The 24,560-nt window shown below is 38.3% G+C and overlaps 1 long non-coding RNA gene across 1 annotated transcript in view; it reads right to left on the bottom strand.

Annotated features, from left to right (window-relative positions):
* Positions 1–24,560, bottom strand: part of LOC118544738 (uncharacterized) — a 242,257-nt gene that overhangs the window by 172,815 nt on the left and 44,882 nt on the right. The window contains exon 2 of the long non-coding RNA XR_004921746.2: positions 20,727–20,808. This is a non-coding gene — a long non-coding RNA (uncharacterized LOC118544738). The remainder of the gene's footprint in view (positions 1–20,726; positions 20,809–24,560) is intronic.

The raw sequence follows: 24,560 nt of genomic DNA, 5'->3' as shown, positions 1-24,560 counted from the left end.
TATCTAAAGATACATTTTCTTTGTAGTTTAATGCAATTGAAATGAGTTCACCAGTCACCTCTTGAAATCTATGGAGCTCTAAAATCAATCATTTAGAATGTGAAGATCCTAGTGAGGCTATTAAACTCTATGACTTTTAAATGTTAAAATCACCAAAGCACCTTTAATTTTACTGGTAACGACATATACAACCTTTCATAGGATATTAAGTATTCATAGTAAATCATAATAAATATTCATGCTGAACCATAAGCCACCTGATATTGCAAATGGTCATTTATGTTATCATTTATGTACCAGTGTCAGTTCTGATAGGATAATGTTTATAATTTATTAAGCAATATGTCACAAGAAAATGTCCAATTCCACACTATTTCCATATTAGTAGCAATGAATGTTGCCAGGGCATGTTGAAATATAAATTATTTCTCAGTTTGGACATGATGCTACTGCAATAAAATGCCCATGGCTAAAAAAGTCATTAGTATGCACTATAGAACAAGCTTGTCATACACAATACACACACACACACACACACACACACAATCAGGATATTTGGTATTGTGGACAAAAAGAAAGAAAGAAATAAAAAGCAGTAAACATGAAAGCTGAAGGTCCTCTGATTTACAGCAAGCACAGCAGGGATGAATGGGAGTCTTGCAATGAGATGCATAGGGAAAGGTTAGCTCCTTTATAGTAAGCCAAATACTTTCCCTTTATCTACAAGGGAGCAAGGTTCAAAGTCAGGTCAGCCCGGGAAACTTGGAGATTAAGGGAACGAAAAAACAGAGATCTTTTGGAAAAAGCTATTGCTTCCAATGGATGACTATGTGACTAATAAAAATGGAAGGCCTCATTAATTTTATTTAACTGTTAATCACCAGATGTTCTGAGCCATATGGAAAGAAATTTAATGTTTTCAGAGCTGTGATGTGTGTATGGTATGTGTGTGGGGTAGGATGTGTATTTGTGACAATGTGTGTGTGAGGGAGTGTGAGTGTGTGTGTGTGTGTGTGTGTAAGTGCAATATTTAGATCTAAATAGATATTTAGATCCTCACAAAAGGAATTTGTTTTATCAGGTCTTTTCTTTCAACAGCAGAGAAGGTAGCACTATCATATTTGCAATAATATCACCCTAGCATTATACAATATTGTTCAGTTTACAACATTTTTACAGGTACTGTTTTATCTGGTTTTTACAATAATGCTATTATACCTAGTTTATTACAGAAGAAACTCAGGTCCAGAGAGTACAGAGTCACAAAACTAAGTGCAAGATTAGTGCTTAAAGCCAGGAGACCCACACTCTCCACCAAGGTCCATAAAAATATGTGGAGAAAAGACATATAATTGAAATAATTTTCCTGGTGCTTAAGAAAACTATTAGGTTACTTCTTATCACCTCTCATTTAAATTATTCATCTTCGGGGTGCCTGGGTGGCTCAGTCGGTTAAGCATCTGCCTTCAGCTCAGGTCATGATCCCAGGGTTCTGGGATCGAGCCCCGCATTAGGCTCTCTGCTCAATGGGGAGCCTCCTTCTCCCTCTCCCTCTGCCTACCACTCCCCTTCTTGTGCTTTCTCTCTCTCTCTCTCTCTCTCAGTCTGTCAAATAAATAAGTGAATAAAATCTTTAAAAAATAATAATAAAAATAAAAAATAAATAAAAATAAATTATTCATCTTCTTAATCTTGTTCCCCCAACCCCACCATTGTTACTACCTAAAGATTGAAAATATGGTTCATTCATTCACTCAACAAAATTCTTGGTATCTACTATATGTCTGGAATAGACACTGCAAATACGTCTATGAGTGAAAAACCATGCCTGACTTCAGTTTGCATTTGCTTAGAGTCTGCTAAAGGAAAGAGTCAAAAACTTTTGGTAGTGCTACCCTAGTGGGCCTTCAGAATTCCTCTAACTCTCCCCAAAGATGCCAGGAACAAAGGTAAATATGCTAAGAGGGCCTCAGTGCCATGGGGATAAAATAGTCTGTGATGTCCTGTGCTTAAAACTCAAAGTTTAATGTAGGTTTTTATTTACATTGTCATTTTCTTTCCCCACCCCCACCCTTTTTATTTCTTCTTTCTCTTTTACTTTTCCCAGATACCAATCAACACCACAGTTCTACCTCATCTGACCAAAGTAAGTATATGTTCAGTGATCCCAGCTTTAGGAGACCAAATCCCCCCAAGACTAAAGCTTCTTCTTTAGGGGTCCTCTAGTGGTGATACCTGCAACTGCAAAGGATTTGACAGTTTGCATGGATTAAGTCAGGGTTTTATATTGATGAGGCTTGAGATTCCTTTCCAAGTCTGAATCTCGATTGTTTAGGAACGCCATACTGTAGAGACAGTTGCATGTATGGGTAGATTTCCATAGAGTGCACAGAAATCTTAGCTTAAAATCTCAATAAGAAAGAGTCCAATATGTTGATTTCAAAGCTGAATCCTCACCTGGCCAAGCTGGTTTAAAATTAAACCTCAATCACTTCATTTAATGACTGTCATGCTTTTATCTGTTAGCAAGGCGTCCAGGAGACTCCAACCATAAAGCATCCGTACTGGTTCCCACAGAAACTCCCATTGTGTCATTGTCTCCCACCCTCTGCAGGTCTGTCTCATCCCTGTGTAGAACAAATGAATCTTTGGGATGCCTGGGTGGCTCAGTCAGTTAAGCATCTGCCTTCAGCTCAGGTCATGATCCTGGGGTTCTAGGATCGAGCCCCGCATCGGGCTCCTTGCTTAGCCTGCTGCTTCCCCTGCTTGTGCTCTCTCTCTCTCTCTCTCCCTCTCCGACAAGTGAATAAATAAAATATTTTGAGAACAAAAACAAAACAAACAAACAAACAAAAACAACTGAATCTTTGGGAAACCATACAGCCATTCCTCTCTTAGGATCTACCACCCACTTGGGGGGTGCTGAAAAGAAGAAAGGCATGCATGTCTGCCATTCAAGAAGCCTAGAAATTCCACCACTCTTTTCCTGAAGGAGATTCTCCTTCCTTCAATTTTCCCTTCAATATGTCCCTCTTTCCTCAGCTGCAGAAGCCTACCACAATCTCCTTGGAGGGCTTAGACTCCAAAAATTAAAAGCCAGGATATGATGTGCCCTGTATTCTTGCACCTAAATTCTGTTTTCTTTCACGCCACAGACCTCCCATCAAACAAGGAAGCATGGAGTCTGCCAGTTGTTTGAAGGCAGGTTATGGAAATAAGGAAATCTAGAAAAAAAAATGTAAATTACTGTATTAGAAATCACCCTACCTCACTAGTCTTGGCAGAGATAGAGCTGGACAGAGTTTGCCCCTCAGAATGCTGGTGTGTCATGGTCTTGATGGGCTACAAACTGCATGGAGTGAGTTGGATCTGGTTTTGATGGGGAAAGGGAGTTCGCTCTAAGCTCACAGGCAGATTTTAGGCTGGTGGAATAGTTGGAGGGTGGAACAGTTTCCTTGATCCAGACCCAACTGTTTTCCCTTCATGTTTTGGTTTTATCCAGAGCTGAGAGCCAAGTTCAGAGGGTCATTTGGGTCATGTCAAAAGACAGGTAGCCACAGTGAGGTATGAGCTGACATCATGGGAGTCTAAGAAGACAGACAAAGCAAGGTTTTTGATAAGAGCCCATGACATAAGTCATTGCACCTCCTATGATATTTGGGGGTTCAGGCTTAGGACAGGTCAAATAGACACAAGGATAAACGGCCTTAGAATTCATTTGGAGTTAGAAAAATAATAAGAGAAGAACATGAAATGGGAATTTCAAGACAAAAGCTAAGTCAAATACTTGGCTTTTTTATTTGTTCCCCCCCCCAAAAGACATGTAATTGAAGTATACAGACTATGCCCTAAGTAGGGCCTCCATATGTAGGCCCTAAAGAGAAAACTTAACCTCAGGAAACCTTAGAGATTAGAATATATACTACCATAAATACTTCAATTTTTCCACAAGATGCTGCTTTACAAAGAAGGCCATCTGTATGAGAATGGACTTTTAAATCTCTTCCCTAAATATGTGTACCACTCAATGAGATGTTTGATCAAAGGTGGTAGACTCCAAATAAATGGCAAAGATTGACTAATAGCCTGATGAAGCTAAAATAACAAAGTTTTGACTTTTCTCTCAGTTTTCTTTCTGTTTACTGATTTCCTTCAATTAATATGGGCAGCAAGCATTTAGTAGTCCAGTGGTGAGCACAGCTGCTTTCTAAATAATATGGATAAGCTTAATGTATTAGTTTGCTAGGGCTGCCATAACAAAATGCTACAGACTGGGTGGCTTAAACAATAAGAATCTAGTTTCTCCCAGTTCTGGAAGCTGGAAGTCCAAGATCAAGATGTCATCAAGGTTAGTTTCTGATGAGGACAATTTCCTGACTTGGAGAAAACCACCTTCTCTCCGGATCCTCACGTTGCCTCTTCCATGTGTGTGGCTTTGGGAGAGAGAGCAATCTCCTATGTCTCTTCCTTTTTTTTTAAGATTTTTTTTTTTTTTTTTTTTTTTTTATTTGAGACAGAGAGAATGAGAGAGAGAGAGAGAGCACATGAGAGGGGAGAGGGTCAGAGGGAGAAGCAGGCTCCCTGCCAAGCAGGGAGCCCGATGCGGGACTCGATCCAGGGACTCCAGGATCATGACCTGAGCCGAAGGCAGTCGCTTAACCAACTGAGCCACCCAGGCGCCCCTGTCTCTTCCTTTTGTTATAAAGATATCAGTCCTACTGGACTTGGGGTTCAACCTTATGACCTCAATTAACCTTAATTACTCCCTAAAGTCTCTATCTTCAGATATAGTAGTATACAGGGTTAGGGCTCAACATATGAATTTTGAGGGAGTGGACACAATTCAGTCCATAACACTTAATACGAGTTTTTGTTAAAATGTTTTTAGGGGTGCCTGGGTAGCTCAGTCAGTTAAGCATCTGCTTTCAGGGCAGGTCATGATCTCAGGGTCCTGGGATTGAGCCCCATGTCTGGGTTCCCTGCTCAGCGGGGAGCCTGCTCTCCCTCTGCCCCTCCCCCTGCTCATGTTTTTTTTCTCTCTCTCTCTCAAATAAACAAATAAAATCTTAAAAAAATATATTTTTAGACTTTGGGAATATCACTTCAGCTTTGACAATGCTATTTTCTGAAGGAAGTGGTAGTTAAGAAGTAAGCTACATGGAAAAATCTGGTCCTTAAAAAAAAAAAAAAAAAAGCAAGAAAAGAAAAATCTGATTCTAAGTTGTATGAACTATTGACCCCATAGAATTTTAAATTTAAGATATATGAAAGATTTAGAATTAGATTTATCTACCATTAAAATGACTTAAGCTTTACCAATTCAGGTGGAAGTTGACCTAGTTGTAGATGCTAAAGAAGGAACCAAACCCCACACTTGAACTTTTGGGTAGACTTAGAAAAAAAGGAAATGAAGGAAGCAAGACATTTTGTAGATAGTTTAAAATTCTAATTTCTCAGTGGGTCAGGAACAGTAAAAGTAATTTGAAGGACTTTTATTCTGTGAGAGCAAATATTTGATTATAATATGAAGGGGGTTTGCTGTGATTATGTGTAGGTGTCAGCAAATTTGAGGCTTTGTATTATTTGAGCAATGGTGATAAATAGTATAATGTTTAAGAGTGTGGACTCAGGGACCAGACTGCTTGGATTCGAATCCTGTTCTCTACTTAATCAGCTTGTGTTAAATTCCTTAAGCTCTATGTCCCTCAGTTTCTTTATCTATAAAATGGGAGCCATAATAGTAACTACTTCATAAATTTGAGGTGAAAATTCAATGAGCTAAAGCATGCAGAATCCCCAAACTGCTCTCTGGCAATCCTAACTGCTCAGTAAAGTTTAACTTCTGTTAGTGGTTGAGTATCATGTGAAAATGATGATATAAGGAGTTCTATGAATCTCTTCACTGCAAAAACAACCATAACTGGTAAAAATTGTTTATTTTAAATACCTTTTAAAGTCTCTAAATTATCCTAAGGGCATATAGAAAATGAAGAAATATTCAGTTAAAAAAATCTATTAGGGGCACCTGGGTGGCTCAGTCAGTTAAGCATTTGCCTTCATCTTGGGTCATGATCTCAAGGTCCTAGGATCAAGCCCCATGTCGGGCTCTCCACTCAGAGGCGAGTCTGCTTCTCCCTCTCCCTCTGTGATCACTCTCACTTTTGCTCTCTCTCAAATAAATAAATAAAATCTTAAATAAATAAATAAATAAATAAATAAATAGAAGATCTCTGTAAGAACAGCCAAAGTGTGTACATTTGAGCCAGGGCTTCCACTTCAAAATGGAAGTTCCACTTTCATGAGTGTGGCCAAGAAAAGGAGATTCCTCTCCCCCAACTCTCAGTCCAGGGCTACAGTGTCTCCCAGAGAGGGTCAGGCTGCCAGAATTTCTTATCCCTTCCAGCTCTGTGTTACAAAGGCTAAATCCAGGCAAGTGCAGACAAGAAGTCAAGGGTCCCCTTCTGCTACTCAGCTCTCACTTGTACATCAGAGGATCTACCCCAGGTGTAGCAGGCTGAGACTACTGGGACCCTCACCACCCTTGCTCCAGCAGACGTGTAGGACAGAAGTTTCACTACAAGAAGATCCCCACTTAGTACCCTGCTCATAAAGCAGGCATGTCACCCTAAGAGATGTGGCCACTACAGTGCTTCCAGCTCCAGAACAGTGGTGTAGGGATTTTGCTGAGGGACAAGGCTGAATATAAAAAGAGAGAATTCTGAAGCTCTCCCCATGGGAACTGAGTTTATTTGGAACAGAGTATGAGGAAGTTCAAATCTAAGTATATCATCAAAAATAATGGGGATTTTGATGATAAGCAATTAAGAGGAGCCTGGTAGCTCCATGAGAGCAACAAGTTAACTGTAGACCAATGGAGTTTTCCAGAGATAACTAGGATAAAAACAGCTAAGGAGAGCTCCCCACCTCACCTCAGGGTTGAAATAAACCACATAGACTGGCCTCAAAGACTATCCTGTAAAGGGGACTGAGTTTAAGTGGATCAGAGTGTAGAGTAATTTATGCCAGGTATATTGTCAAAAACAATAGAGCAGATAGCGTGAAACTGGTGGAGGCCAACAGCTGGATGTGATACCAACAGAGACAAACAGCTTAACAAAGATATTAGGGAAAGTGACACCCTCCTAAAATCACTGTCATCCCGGGATGACTGTGAGCCTACCCAAGACTGCATTCTCTGAGGAGTGACATCACAGGCTGAACACTGAAGGGGAAACAAACTTCACTAAAATGGTCCAGCCAATCACTAAAATATTAAGCAAGCAAACAACAAAAGGCCTCAGAAGAAAGGGATCTGTTTCCAGAATTGTTATATTACCTAAAAAGTTCAGTTTTCAATAAAAAAAAAAATTTAAAAACATGCAAAGGGACAGGACAGTCTGATCTAGGAGTAGGGGAAAAAAAGAAGGCAACAGAATCTGTCTTTGATAGGGTCCAGATGACCAACTTAGCAACCAAAGACTTCAAGCAGCTATTATTAATATGTTCAAAGAACTAAAGGAAACAATGCTTAAATAAGTAAAAGAAGGTATAATGACAAGTATATAACAGAAATGAAAAATGTGTTAGTGGAACTCAATAGTAGATTTGAGCTGAGAGGAAAGAATCAGTAAACTTGAAGAACCATCTCAAAAATAGAGGAAAAAAGAGTGACAAAAAATTAACAGATTCTCAGAGAATTAGAGGATAATATCAAGTGCACAAACACTTGTGCAATGAGAGTATCAGAGGAGAGAAGAGAATGAAAGAAGCAGAAAGTATTTGAAGAAATAATGGCTGAAAAATTCACAAGTTTAATGAAAGACATTAACCTACACATCCAAGAAGTTCAATGTTGTAAATGCAAGATATTTACATCCAGACATATAGTGATAACATTGAGAAGCAGAGAGAGAGAAAAACTCCTGAAAGCAGTAAGAGAAAAAGACTCATCCTATACAAGGGAGCCCTTATAAGCTAAGGGCTGGCTTTACATCAGAAAAAATGGATGCCAGAAAACAGTGGGATAACACATTGAAAGGGTTGAAAGAAAAAAATAAAACTATCACCCAACTATCTTATATCTAGCAAAACTATCATTCAGAAATGAAGGCAAAATAAAGTCATTCCCCTATAAACAAAAACTGAGAATTTGTTTCTAGTAGCCTCACTCTACTATCTAAATTCTTAGAAAGGCATGAATTACCAAAAATGACTTAAGAAGAAATTATAAAAATCTGATATTATCTATATGAATAAAAAGATTGAATTAGTAATAAACGTTTCCATGAAAAGAAACTCAAATCCAGGTGACTTGACTGATAAATTTTACCAAATAGTTAAAGAGGAATTCTTTTCAAACTGTTCCAAACAATAAAAAGGGGAACACTTCCCACCTCATTCTAAGATGCCAGTATTACCCTATGCCAATACCAATACCAAAGCGTCACAAGAAAACTATAGACCAATACAGGTATCCCCAACTTTTTGAAAGTTCTCATTATGCCACTCTGTTTTTGCAAAAGACCTAAATTAACGCCTGTTTTTGCTAACTGAAAGGAATCTAAAGAGGATTTTTGCTGTTATGAAAAAAAAAAGTGAAAAGCAAAAATAGCATTCAGTTTTTGTTTTGCAGTGAGCCATTCCTTATAAAGGCAGCTCACACCCAGAGAAGTAAGGGCGCCACCACCCAGAACTACACTCAGCATCTTAGCATAAAGCTACTATAGCTCTGAACTGTGTCTATGAGCATCTATCTGTGCTTTATCTCAATTTATTTTATGCATCAGTTAGCAAGATGTGTCCTAAGGTATCAGAAAAGCCTAAGAGAGGTTATTTTTCTGGTCTAAGAATGTTCAAACATTTTTCCATATAAATTAATGGTAATTGCTTTTCTGCTTTATGCCATTTCAGCTTATGAAAGATTTCATTAGAAATACTCTACTTTCAAAAAGTGGAAGAAAACTTCACTTCTTATGAATATAGAAGTAAAAATCCTTCAGAAAATACTAGCAGACTAAACCCAACAGGTGAAAAGGATTACATACCATGAACCAGTGGAATTTATCCAATGTTGGCTTAACATTCAAAAATCAATTAATATAATATAATATAGCAATAGAATAAAGGACAGAAACCTCATGGTCCTCTCAATAGACATGGGAAAAGCACTTGACAAAATTCAACACCCTCTCATGATGAAAACAATCAATAAACAAGGAATAAAAGGGAATTTCCTCAACCTGAAAAAGTCTCCAGTGCCTGGGATGAGCCAGGGCCAGGAGTGTCCTGATCCCTAATTTAGACCAGGATCCTTGTGGGTCCACTTCTTTCCTTCAGGGTGTTATCCAACTCTACCACCACCACCACCACAAAGTATGACGTAGTCATCCAGGGACCCCTTGGCCTAATTTTGGAAGGATGACCTGGTGATAGGATAACTCTCCCTAGTCATCAGCATGGGATTTCTTTCATGGTGTCACCCAATATTGGGCTGCCACAATGGTGCCAAATTGCCTATACCGAGTGAGCCTCACTCAGAACACACATTGGACAATTAGGGCTCACAGCTACCAAAGGCCCACCATGATCTTTGAGCTTGAGCCTTACGTGTGGGCCCATGGATTAGCTCTCCTCTTCTGTATTTCAACTGTTGTCGGCTACAGCTTCCTTCTCTGGTTTACAACACCCAAAGACAGTGGTAGTAGCAGATTTCCTTTATTGTGAGAGCCCCCTAATCCTGGCACCCAGGGCAGGTATCCCATCTTCTCTGCAGACTTCATGCAACGTATCAGGCTGTCCTTCATGTGTGCCTGCACCCATCGCCTGTGAAGGCTTTCAAGATGACTGCTTACAATGCCAATCAACCTTCTGACTGATATCCTTCCTTGCCTATAATCAATGTGGTGGCTCATTCTCTCCCCAGTTGCCTTTAAGCTATACCAGAAAAAGGATAAACATTTCTTGGGTGAATGGGACAGCTGTTGCACAATCCACAGGCCCTTTTCCTGTGTTCCCCATTGGCGGCACAACATGGAAGGCAGGATGGCAATCAGTATTTAGAGAGATCACATTCTAGGATTATTGTGATTATTGTTCTAGAAAAGACATGGTTCTATATTTATGCTATAAAATTATAAACAGTAATTTTAACATGACCAGGAAACAAATTATTATTTACACTTTCCTAGATACCCTGGGTAAGATGGTGATCATCAAGGAAGTGCAGTAGCAACATTTGAAAGAGTCATTGAAAGCCAGTTAAATGGTCTGATACAGCCTAGAGGAGATCCCTATGTTAAGCTCCAGGGTTCCAGGAAGACTGAAGGCTAATTCCCTAAGGATTTAGATTTTAAGGAGGAATGAAGCCCAGGAACATGGAAACATCCTTAGATCGGAAAAGCAGAGACACAGGGACTGACTCTTGGAAAGATTTTATTTACACACCAAAGGTTAAAGTTAAGATTCAGTCCCATTACTTTTCCAAGGAGGAGGAGAAAAATTTCCTACCTCCCCCTTCATAAGCAGAGAAATATTATTTTTTCCTGATTTCTCATCTATGGAGTATCCTGCTTCTCATGTAGGACATGTGATCTAGCTCTCATCATGTCATCCCAGGGGTAAGCCCTGGGGCAAAGGACCAGAGTCTTGTCCACTTGTACCACAAATGCCCCTAGGAATTGTGTGTTAAGTAAATGGTTATGAGAAAAGCATGCAGTGAGGAGGATAAGCAATGTAGGCGGTAGATTAGAATTTTAAGTAAAGTATTCAGGGAACGGCTCACTGAGTGACGACATGAAGGAGGTGAGGGAACCATGCATTTTGGTATCTGGATTTAAAACATTCCAGACACAGGGTTAAACAAAAGCAAATCCTCTGAAGCTTGAGTATATCTGGATTTTTTTGAGGAAAAACAAGATCAGTGTGGTTGGAAAAGAAAAGAAAGAAGAGGAGAATAGTAGGAGAAGGGACCAGAAAGGTATCTGGGGCTAAAACTTCAGGGCCTGTAAGCCATCCTATTAAGATGCAGAAGAAATAGTATTCACCATTTATGGAAGTCATAAATAATACTGACTCAGTAAAATTATTGCAACCAAACACAGTAATTTATTATTATTATTATTATTATTATTATTATTATAGTGGAAATGCATTGTTACAAATTAATTCATTATAAAAGTAGCAGCTTAGAAAGAAATATTGAAGAACTATTGTAACTCTTGCAAACTTCGTTATGGATATGAAATGATTCAGCTATTGGTGATCATATGATGACAGGGGATGTGCCACAGGCAGCCATAAAAATGATTTGTACTTCATAAATAGAATAAAGTACTTTCTAAAATTATCTTAAAAAACATACAAAAAATCATGACAAAAATAGAGGGCACATAACCCCCTTTATGAGCTATATGCTCGATGTTCCAATTATATGAAAGAGAGAGGGAGAGAGAGAGAGACTCTAAGAGAACTATCTTTCCCAGAATAGTAACTATCCATGGGGAAAGACACGTGTGAAGAGGCACATGGCTGTCATATTTTGTTTTTTGTCTTTCTGTACTACTCAAAATTTCTCTCTCTATACTTTTGTAGCTTTTTTAACAACAGCAAGGGTTATCTGATGAGAAAATTCTGATATGTTTCCTATTTCATTTTATTCTTTGTCCCCACTGTATTTTATATTTTTAAATATATAAAATTATTTTATGAAATTATTATACAAATTATACAAAATTAAAACTGCAGTCTTAGTGTATTTTATGAGCAATAATAAAATTAAACCTTTTAGAACATTTCAAATAAAGGCAAATATTTCAACAAACTAGTCTTTAGACAACACTTCCTGAATTCCAAGAAATGGCAGAATTGACAGAGCAAATGAGGATGGATCTAGAATTAAGAGTGTTATGTAGCAAATGTCTTTCCTAAAACAAATCTTCCAATAGCTCACGCTGCTGGAACAGAGCATGGCATTTTAAGGAAAAAAATCACTTAATGCCTGTGATCTTCAGTTTCTCCTCTGAAAAATGGGCATAATCATGCCTATCTTTCAGAACAATAAAACATGTAAACATGTAAAACGTATCAGTGAAGTATGTAACATATCACCTAGCCTAAGGTACTCAGGAGATGTTGAGCCAATTAAATGTCAAGAGTTTAAGTGATTACCTGAGTTCACAGCTTTTTAGCGACCATGCCAGAATTAGAATTGCTGATTGAGTGCTTACTGCCATGCCAGGAGTATGAGTTCAGGCTTTGAGTTCTAGACCTCCTATCTGCTCAGACCAGCTCTTGCTGGCTCATGAGGGCAACTGTGTACAATTATTTCTCAACCCTTCATTTGATGACATTATATTGGTAATTTAAAATTGCCCATGATGAGTATATTTATACCACAAAAATCAACAAATGCTATAAAATCAATGATTTTATTTATAGGGGAGCCATTTACTATTCACCAGCATACCACTAATCTAGGCTTGTAGATCTGGAACTAAGTGCACCAAGACCATCTACTGTTTGGTTCAATAGGATGAATGTGATGTAGACATGTCTTTGAGGGGTCCCTAAGGATTTCAAGTCACAAATATCCATTTATAGTTAATATAGCACCCTTTGTGTGTTTAATTACTTGTGGCAACTTCCAAATTAGGTGATTTTTGCTCTATAAGTCTTCAGATATCTTTTTTAAAAAATTTTAGCATATTTGTTTTCTGAATGTTGCCTTTTTCCACATTTCCTGAAGACAGAATGAATGGCTTAAAATCAGGGCTCTGACTTTTTTTTTTTTTCATCTCTTTTTTGTTGCCAGTTCAGTGAAGCTTCCCCCCCAGGCAGAACTAATTGTTCAGGCCTCTGTGCTCCCTACATTTTGCTCAAACTGTTAATATCGCACTTATCACATTGTATTACCATCAGATTTTTCCTGCTTCTTTTCTTGGCAAGATTGTGAGCCGCTCAAAGACCTCCCAGTCACATTATTACCACTAGCACCTAGAATGCTACCCGGCTCACAGTAGGGCACTCACTAGCAATATACTCAGTTCACTTGAGCTGGCTCAGAAGAAAATAGATGCAGCCAGTTTATTTTCATAGAAATCCCTCACTTAAAAGAGGGCTGCATTTTGGAAAGCTAATGACAAATTGTTTTTCTAGGTCACAAAAATATTTAACCAGTTCCTTCTACAATGAAATTCAAATCACATAACAAATGCAATAGAGAAGGAAAAGACAGAACAGTGAGACTTTTGTCACAAAGGTACAGAGGCAGGGCACCTGATCTCTTTGTGTGTTACCAAGAGCCTTAGTGTTTTAGAACTACTGTTCTGAAGAGACTCTAGCTTTTGAGGATGAGGATAATCATACCAACCTTACCTAAATGCCAAGGCTGATGTGAGAATTAAATCAGAAAAAAGTTTCTGAAAGTTCCTTATAAACTATAACACACCAAACAAGTAAAAAGTATTATTCTATCTGCTGAGACTTACTTTGTAGAAAACTTGGAAATTTCTAGCACTTCTGTAATCTGAGATCTTGTCACAGTTTCAGTACTGCCTTTATTTTTATTATTATTGTTTTTTCTTAAGTAGGCTCCACACCCAGCATGGAGACTATTATGGGGCTTAAATTCATGACCCTGAGATCAAGACGTGAGCTGAGATCAAGAGTAGGACACTTAACTGACTGAGCCACCTAGGTGCCCCTCAGTACTGCCTTTAGAAGCCTGTCTCCCCATGCCAAGATAAACACTCGCCCAGAGTTACCATTGAATAAACCTGGTTTCCTACCTTCCTTTCAAGTTTTGGTATTTTATTTTATTTTATTTTATTTTTTTATTATGTTATGTTGATCACCATACATTACATCATTAGTTTTTGGTGTAGTGTTCCATGATTCATTGTTTGCATATAACACCCAGTGCTCCATGCAGTACATGCCCTCCTTAATACCCATCACCAGTTTTGGTATTTTAAAAGCATCTGAATCTGAACTGTAATATCATACTAACTAGTTGGTACTGCCATCTAGTGACTTCCGTAAACCAATCAGCTAACATCATAAAATTTAGCTAACCAGATATTTAAACAAATCAATGCATAAATATCCCCCCTTTCTGAAAGTGACATTTGTCTCTCATTTACATGAAGTTTTCTTGTGTGTGTGAGAAAGCTGCTGTTGAAAAATTTTTTATTTTTATTTTTTTGAAAAAAATATTTATTTTATTTTTTTTAATTTTTTTTATTGTTATGTTAATCCCCATACATTACATCATTAGTTTTAGATATAGTGTTCCATGATTCATTGTTTGTGCATAACACCCAGTGCTCCATGCAGAACGTGCCCTCCTCAATACCCATCACCAGGCTAACCCATCCTCCCAACCCCCTCCCCTCTAGAACCCTCAGTTTGTTTTTCAGAGTCCATCGTCTCTCATGGTTCTTCTCCCCCTCCAATTTCCCCCCCTTCATTCTTCCCCTCCTGCTATATTCTTCTTCATCTTTTTTTCTTTCTTTATGCAGCCATCAAAAGGAATAAGATCTTGCCATTTGCAACGACGTGGATGGAACTGGAGGGTATTATGCTGAGCGAAATAAGTCAAACAGAGAAAGACATGTATCATATGACCTCACTGATATGAGGAATTCTTAATCTCAGGAAACAAACTGAGGGTTGTTGGAGTGGGGGGTGGGGTGGGAGGGATGGGGTGACTGGGTGATGGACACTGGGGAGGGTATGTGTTCTGGTAAGCGCTGTGAATTGTGCAAGACTGTTGAATCTCAGATCTGTACCTCTGAAACAAATAATGCAATATATGTTAAGAAAGAAAAAATATTTAAATAACAGACCACTAATACCTTGTTGCAGAGTTGCTTTGCAGCTTTATAGCATTTATTATTAATTTTGCACTGTCTTAACTATTTCTGGCAGAAACCTAAATCTTGATACCCATATTAGTGACATTTCTTTTTCTGTATCAAGAGAGGAAGAGATGCTTTGATGCCATCACAGGTAGGATTATTCTGGATTTATTCAAACATTGCCAGGGTGTCTTGACACCCCCAATGACAGTGATCAAACAGCTGGAATCTGAACAAACTGCCCTACATCCTGTCTGATTTCTCAGCCATGTCCGCCTCTTGCCCAAGGAGCACTGTCCATAGAAATGGAATGGGGTCTGATGCCATGTCCTGTAAAGTGCCGTCTAAGGTCAATGTGTAGTGGATGGGTCACGTAATAACGCCAGGATTCAGCGTGTGATGTGGGGCCAGCAGCCTGCATGTTACTTCAGGCAATGGCTTCGGAGATCATTCCTGAGAGAGCTACTAATGAGAAAAGCAAACCTCTGTTTGCCTAAACCTCATAGATCTGGAGTCTACTTTTAATCACCCTTTTCTTATATCACACTCTTTACCCAGTGATAGCTTAAAAACTTATTGCATAACTTTTTTTCATTACCACCAATTTTTCTAGATGTAGCACTGTATCATTTCCTATATTTTAAAAAGATAAGTTTAAAAAAATTAAAAAGAAAACCCAGATTACCCAAATGCTTAAGGGATTATGCTTTGTTTTTTTACTCTGATTCACCAAAGAAAATCAGGTCCCTCTCTCCTGTGTGCTGTTAGCACTGTGTCTTACTGTCCGGAAGTATTTATTACAATAGTAATGAATTTTGGCTAAACATCTGAAACTTCTGCAACCCCTGCTAGAATGAAGGCAATTGAAGAGCTGGGATACACAGCCTCTGCCTAGGCCATCTCTCCCTCCCCAGAGCACAACGTCTTCCTGTATAAAGTAGGCACTCAAAGGAACATTTATGGAATGTCAAATACATGACCAATGTCTTAAAATTATTTCTTCTGTACATCATCTCTATAGATTATAAACCACACCACAGAAAGTCTATCTCCACCATTTTTTCTAAACCTTAGCTCTATTAACCTAGCTTTTTCACTAATGAGCTATTAAACTTTGTCCTGGCCATCTGATCCCTTTGTGCTCAATTTCCTCATTTGTGAAATCAGAATATTATAGTGAAAGAGTGATAATTTTTTATCCCTTTTTTCTATTAATTATGCCCTATTTCTTTTTTATAGCATATTGCCTTGGACAGAACTAAAAGAACAATGTTAAGCAACAATGACAAAGGAAGAAGGAGACGCTGAGTTTTTAAAGACCTGCATGAAAGGCCATTTGAAGCACACCAATGTTTCCCAAGATGTGTTGTCCGAGTTCTTTCTGAGGAGTATCCTCTGAGGGTTCTAAGATATTTCAAACTCTTAAAAGTTTGAAAAAGATCAAAATGAACAAAACTCGATAGAGAAAAAGCATAGTTCCTTTTAAACAAGCTGCTCTTTTAATACTTTAAAACTAAATCTTGAATTATAATGCAGCAATAAAATCATTTGAGTGCAGGCAATTAGTTGAAAAGGAGAGATGATCACATAGCCTTCTGAGGTAATAATTTGCAGGAAAGCCCATAGATTCAATGTTTTAAGTACTCTTTTCATATTTGATCAATGTAATCTTCTTGTTCATTTTAATGATGATGTTAATATTAGGCTGTCTGAATCCTTTGATTTACCGCTAATTGTCAGTTTCCAAGCCATGCTCAGCAGATGCTCATGCCTGCATTCATAGATATAATTATGTGAACCATCTTTTTAGCAGTCAAGGCCATAGATTTAAAATGTAGGTAAAATAGTAGCTTTGGGAAATAATTATTTTGAAAATCCAGGATTTCCTTTTATGATGAAAAAAAAAATCTGTCTAACAATGCTTTGCCTTTATAGAACCACCCTTAATGTTTTTCTTCCATATGCTTTTTGGTATTTTCCAAATGTTCCAAAAAGGGCTTATAAACTTTAAACAAGTTTCTCTTTGTCAATTACTTCACAAGGAAGACCAATTCTTCTCAGCAGCCCCTCCAATCACTCACCACTTCCAGGAATTTGATGAGATTCAAATTCTTTCATAGAACAACCACCTTGGTCCTTGCTCAATGGGCACATGTACAAAGTAACCATGGATCAAAGAGAAAGGCTAATCCACCAACAGCAAAGATTAAAATTGAGCCCCTGATGTAGAACCTTTCCCAAGGTGACTAGAAGGCTGAGATGGGGATCTTTCAATCAGGGAGGGAGCAGCCATTTTTTGTCACAGGAATGGATATATATTCTGCATACAAATTTACTTTCCTTGCTCAAGATATCTCTGCCAAGACTGCGATTTGTGGAATTCCTTATTCATCATTGCAGTTTCTCACATAATAGAAATTTTGACCAAGGAAATAATTTTAAGGTGAAGGAGGTGCAGCAATGTGTCTTGCCTATAGGATTACCTGCTCTAGAATAAAAACAAGCAGAGTAACCTCAGCAAGAGAGCAGACTAGGAGGTCCCAGGCCTTCTTCCTCATCAAAAACTATGACTTAACTACTTCCAGAGTGAAAATAACTCTGGAAGAGTTCCAGAGTCCAGTTTCGAAGCCACAGCAACCCCATGGGGCAAAAGAACTGAGGATAACTGTGTAGAAGAGGGTAGAAAAAATAGCTTCATTTTACCCTCATTACCCCATCCCCCAGACACAGCTCAGTAGTAAGATTAATCCTTTCAGCTTTGAATTCCCCCATGGGGAAAAGGAGAGCAAGATGACACCAGCAGTCCTCCCCACTGCCAGGGACCCAGTCTTTGCTGCTGAGGAACCCCACTGTCTTCACCAGTAAGAACTCCAGTTGTTGGAGCCACCAGGAGCTCAAATTGCCACATCTCTCCAGAGTTGGAGACATTGTATGCCCTCCCAACTGCCATCACCAAGTACCACCCCTCAGTTGATACTGTTTTGCACCCCAAGGACCAGGACCACCACATACCCCTGGACCTGGAACCCCCACATCCAACTGTCCCAGTGCTTACATGTGCTTCTGGACCAGGTGCTACCATACCCCACCTCCCAGAACTGGTGCCCTTACATTCTCCTAAATCCAGCACTCCCAGAATCTGTGTGCACCCTGGATGGGTGCCATTGCACACCACATCCTGGTTGGCACCCTCATGCCCACCCATGGATATGAGTCCTTCTACTGAAGCCAGTATGTAAAGTCTGCAAGGAGGTGACTGCTTCTTCTAGTGAGCAGACACCAATGCAAGGCTACAAGGAACACAAAAAATCAGAAAAAGAGTTAACACAAAAGGAAGACAAGAAAATTCTACTAACAGACCCCCTAAAATGGAGATCTATGAATTGCCTGACAAATAATTCAAAATAATTATTTTAAAGAAGTTTGGTGAGTTTCCAAAGAACACAGACAACTCATTGAAACCAGAAAAACAATACATAAACAAAGTTCAACAAAAAGATAGAAATCAAAACAAAACAAAACATCACAGAATTTAGTTTCTGATAAGTGTTCTCTTTCTGGCTTGAAGATAGCCACCTTCTTGATGTGTCCTAACATGGCCCTCCTTCTGTGTATATGTACAGAGAGAAAAAGACCTCTCTTGCATCTCTTTCTCCTCTTATAAAGACATCAGTCCTATAGATTAGGGCCCTACCTTTATGACCTCATTCAACATTAATTACCTCCCTAAAGGCCCTATTTCCAAACAGAGTCAGATAGGAGGTTAAAACCTTAACATATAAATTTTAGGGGACTACAATCCATGCCATAACATTCTTCCCCCAAGCCCCCCTGCCAAATTCATGTACTTCTCACATAAAGAATACATTCACCCTGAACCAATAGCTCCAAAAAGTCTTACTACATCCCAGCATCAATCCCCATGTCCAAAATATCATCCACATATCCTCTGAATCATGTACAGGTAAGACTTAAGGTGTGCTTTATCCTGAGACACAATTCCTCTCTTAGCTGTTACCTCGTGAACTCAGACAAACTATGTACCTCCAAAATGCAATGCTGGGACAAGCATAGGATAGACACTCCCTTTGCAAACAGGAGAAATAGGAAAGAAAAAGGGGGGATGTGTCTCAAGAAAGTCCAAAACCTAGCGAGTCAAATTCCAGTAGATTTTGAGAATTCTACAGAATTTTACAGAAAGATTGAGAATAATCATCTCTGGCTCACTGGTTTGTCCCCTGAGGCCCAGTGGGGCAGCAGCATCACCCCAGAGCCCTGAGGCAGTGGCCCCACCTCACCTCATCTCTTGACACCAAGGGAGTGGACCCACCCTGCGAAACTAAGGAGGAAATAGCCTTACACTTGGCTCCGTGGTGTGAGTGGTAGCCCTGATGATCTCTAAATTGCCTTTACAATCATTCTTCCCCTTTCCTGCAGGATATATTGCATACTCACAGCTGGAAAACTCTATTGTCCCATCCTGTAGAACCCCTAAAGTCCAAAAGCCTTCTTTATTTCAGATGATCTCTGTCCATTTCAGTTCAAACTAACAGTGTCTCTATTGGTATAATCTCATCTCTATTTCTGGCTTCTGCTGACTGTTGATTAAAATTATGCACAATCTCTTTATGAAGTGACTGTCCAGCCAAACGCTTGGTATTTCCTCCAGAATGTACTTTCTCATTTCTTGCAATATGCATAGACTGAGAATTTTCCAAATCTTCAGGGTCTGGTTACTTTTCACTTAACAGTTCCTTCAATTTCTCTCTCTTCTCTCACACTTTTACTATAAGCATTAAAGAGAAACCAGGCCTAAGTTTAACAATTTGCTTACAAACCTACTCATAAGGCTAAAGACAAAGGAATTATACGTAAGCACTGTACTTGAGTTAAAATTTTTCCCATGGTGTATATGTTAATAATTCTGAAACCACATGTATAATGGAATTAAATGATTAAGTAAATTAATAGCAATGGTGGGAGCCAAGTTTCTAATGGTTGGAGTAGGAGGTCACAGCTAAGCAATGGGAGACTATATTGACTCACATGGTATTGAATTAGAGTTCTCAACATCAGTACAAATTCATGTTTAGCTTACTATAGATACAAATTCTTACATCTAGCAATATTTATGAATGTGTCTTGTTAAAAAGAAACAGCAGGTCTAAAATGGAGTCACCTTTGCTAAGCCCCAAGACTTAATACCCAAACTAACTTCAGTTTCAGCCTCTCTTAAGAAACTAATCAGTCTGGAATTTCCTGATCAACCCTAATGAGGAAATCTACATGATAAAACCCCCTGTTTTCCCTTAAGGTAAGGTAACCTTGCCTGAAATAATCCACCCTTTTAACTTCCTTGTCCCACCCTCCTGCCTATAAAAGCCTTCCATTTTGTACGACTCCTCTGAGCTCCATCTATATGCTAGATGGAATACTGCTCAATTCATAAATCATTGAATAAAACCAATTAGATCCTCAAATTTACTGAGTTGAATTTTTCTTAACAATATACACACAGGTTAGTATATGCACACATCTTTTGCTCTGTCAGCTGAGAGGACATAAAAGAGATGACACCCCACTAGCAGTGAGCAAACCTAGTATCCAGATCTTGGTTTCTGGTACTATTTTCAAATAAAGAAAATGAGGGTTCCTTGGAGAAATGGCTGATTGTTAGACTGGGGCAGAAAACACATAAGATGAGCCTTTGAGCAACAGAGAAGTAAACTTGTATTGGATTATTACCCAAAGTATAAAATAAGTATCCATAAATTCATATAGGTACAAATAAATGACTGGATATGTAAATGGGGGAGAACAGACAAATCACCCATGCAGAGTAATTAGAAATAATTTATATAGGTACTTTACCAGATGCTTCACTCTCAAGAAGGGGAATATAATTATCCACTCTTTACGTGTGTGCTGTACACTTCCTTCCAAAGGCTGCAGTCTGAAAAGAGTAGAAAAGAGTAACTTTACAGTAGAGAAGACTAACAAACACTACCTCAGCCAGATGAACAAAGTTAACATCGATTGTGACAAGTCATGTGGATATGAGTTATCCTTGATAAGATATGATGAGAATTATACTTGACCTCTGTTGTCTTCCTCACAAAAAGCCTCAATCCCAGTCTAATAGTAAAAGACAAATTCCTTCTGAAGAACATTCTGCAAAATACCAGACCAGTACTCCTGACAACTGTCAAGATCATCAAAGACAAGGCTAGTCACTAAAACTGTGATAGCCAAGAGGAGCCTAAGGAGATGTGATGATGAAATGTAATGTGGTATCCTGGTTGGGATTCTGGAATAGACAAAAGGTCATTAAGTAAAAACTAAAGAGATCTAAATAAAGTATGGACTTCAGTTAATAATAGTATATCGATAGTAGTTTTAATTACTGTACTATCTTTGTAATTTTTTTGTAAATCTAAAACAATTCTAAAATTAAAATTTTATTTAAAATAATCATTTAAATCCCTTCTCTCAAAATGAAAATATGTCTACCACAGATAGTTCAGTTAAAAAAGCAGACTTAAAAAGATGTTACAATAAACATGAATAACAATAATAATTAATATTTTTCATCAAACCTTTTCAGATATTTATGAATGACTAGAAATTCCTAGAAATACATTTGCCAGAAGTTTCTAATTCTGCAGCTGCCTTGATGCATAAACTCAAACCTCTGCCCAGCTGGATAACCTTTTACTCTAGATTAGCATACTTAATTCATTTATGTATCCATTTTTAAGGGGTTTTGTATATCTCATTATCTGCACTAATTGTAAGATTTAGGACATTTTAAAAATTTATGTTCTAAGGTCATCCATAATGTGGCATAATAATTCACTTCTTATCATTATAAATGGTGAAAATAAAAACCTGTGTTCCTTGAAATGGTGCCCCTCCTTCTTTGTAATAGGAGTTATGTCTGTCTTCACACATCTGTACGCACATCTGTGCACCTCTTTTTTTTGTTTTTGTTTTTTTTTTGTTTTAAAAGATTTATTTATTTGACAGAGAGAGACACAGCAAGAGAGGGAACACAAGCAGGGGGAGTGGGAGAGGGAGAAGCAGGCTTCCCGCCGAGCAGGGAGCCCGATGTGGGGCTCGATCCTAGGACCCCGGGATCATGACCCAAGCCGAAGGCAGACACCCAACTGACTGAGCCACCCAGGCGCCCCCTGTGCACCTCTTATAAATATTGATTGGTACTTTGAATGTTAGCCACATGGAATGTTGACAGCTCCACAATGAGTAAGAGATTCCTAATTCCATCAGGCCAAAATACAGTGTCTCCCAAAATGCTAAATTTTTGCTAGATGGTGGTAAACCTCCCAATAGGGCATAGCACTAAGTCATTCATAAAGCTACAATTTCACTTAAATGTTTTGGGGGACAGGGTAAGTGGATGAATAAAATTTTCAATACTCAGAGTCCCTAAGCCCTGAAATAACTTGGAAACTTATAAAAATTTATCTTACTCTTTTACTTTTAGAATTCCTGATTTCTCAGATAAATGTAATTTGATAAAAGTGTGTGTTATTTGGTGATGCATCTATATATAGCATTTCATCAAATAGCAAAAAGTAAATAAATAAATAAATAAATAGAAATATAAAATGATGAAAAAAAAAGTTTTAGTTTTTAGTTTTGCAGTCCACCAAAAAGGAAGCAAAGTAAATGTAACAATAAAAGTAAGAAATAATATATGTGTACAGTATAACAAATAAAAGGGAGTTTACTCAACTACAGTAATAAATTAGAAATGATATAAAGATAAACATGCAATTATTAATTACATGCATGCAGATGACAATTTAGAAAACGGGCTTACATACACTTATGAGGGGGTTTTCCCACAATGCTTGGAGATGATTGATTGGCCTGCTCACTTGGGAAAGGGAAGAAGATAATTCAAAAGTGAGATAACCTTTCCTCCATAGAGTCAAAGATCACAATTATGAACAAACCAGAAGGTTTTTTCTTAGGGAAAAATCAGCACAGTCTCTGAGACTTAGTCTTTACACATCCAGCAGTGTTAAGAATCACTGCAACATTCAACAATTGAACAAAGAAGCTTATGTTGGACTGGAGTATTTTGACACTTTTTATTTTGTTTATTTGTGTTACTCTAAACTAGTTGTATATATAAATTCATGAAAGCTGTTTTTCAATTATGTCAAAATTATTTGGCATTATATTAGGCAATTCCTTGAGTGTTAATTGCTGCCTTTCTCAGACTTTCCTTCTCCAGGTGCTGCTCTGGCTGTTCCTCAACCAAAGCCAGCCAGGTGAGTCATACATAGAAGGCTTAGCTCCACTGGCTGGTGAGATCTTGGTTAACTTTTGTTGTTCTTAAACCAGTTTAAACTACCCAGGGCTAGTGCCTCATTTTCCATGAAACCTCAGTGTTTCTCTTAAACCATTTCTTCACATGCTCAGGATTGTACTTTTGTTGTTGCTTTCTGATCTGTACTCTGGTCACCCCTGGGACTTGATTGGTATCTCTGTCACATAAATAAATTAGAAAGCTTTATCCTGCGCATAAGAGATGCTTCCTTAGACTTGTAGCACACATAATAACCTGTAAGAACTTGGTTGTTCCCTTTGTTAAAACTGCTGCGACCAGTAGAGAAGAAAACTAGGGTACTAACTTGGTTTGTCTCCTAAAATGGCAGTCTGCAATCCAAATCTTCAATCGCATGGATGGTCAGGCTTGGAGTATATCCTTATCAATATCTGAAAGTCTGGCTTGGAGGGAAAGAGGAAGCTGAGAGTGGTCTGATTTAGAAGAGAAGAGCAAAATAAGCATGCTGTTTGAGTTATGGCAGTGTAGTTCTACCTAATTTGAAACAAAACCCTAGTGAGTGGTAAGGATTAGAGCTACTTTGCACTTACTTTGTTCAGAAGTGTTCCTTTGATCACAATACCATTCTGAGACTGGACTGCATGGTTCGTGACTTTAGAAGTGTTATAGTCATTTATTTGACACAAACTTTATTTTCCTAAAGAAATTATCCTTATTTGATTCTTCAGCAGTACTACCTTAGTTCACAAGACAGATGGGATATGGTGAAGACATTTGGCTGTGCACCCAAAGTTACATTCTTTCCATAATATAGAGTTCTTGCCAGCATGCAGCTGCTCAGAGAGGGACTACGGTCTCCAACCAATCTTGTGTCTAGATGTGTCCATGTGACGTATTCTTATCAGGGATAATGTCCTCTCATACCCGAGTCTTGCCTTATTCACTGTGTATGAATAGGTTCACAACAGAAAAGTAAAGAGGCCTTTAAGCTGAGCTCTCACCAACATGCTTTATGTTACCAATGAAAATAGGCCACAATAAAAATATCTTCTAGGTAATCATTCAAGATATTCTCTCACATTTGATTCCCAGATTGATAACTGAAATCATTTTCATAGCATCAGGCTCCTAGTAGCGTCTTGCTAAATCTAGTTACTCTCTGGCTACTCACTCCTACTTGGCTTCTTTGGTACCTGTGGATAGTATTCTCCTTTTAGGACTCAGTTATCTCCCTGTTCTGAATTCTCTGTCCTATAAGAGAATGAAACTAATATCTGTATCTTTTTCTAAGATACAGTAAATGTGGAGGGACAGAGAATTTAAAAGCTTGATACAAGAAAATGATGTTCTAGAATATACTGGCATTATTCCCAGAGAAAAAGATCAGC

The sequence above is a fragment of the Halichoerus grypus genome, chromosome 3 (genome assembly GCF_964656455.1).
Source record: "Halichoerus grypus chromosome 3, mHalGry1.hap1.1, whole genome shotgun sequence".
NCBI lineage: Eukaryota > Metazoa > Chordata > Mammalia > Carnivora > Phocidae > Halichoerus > Halichoerus grypus.
This window is presented reverse-complemented; position numbering and strand designations above follow the sequence as displayed.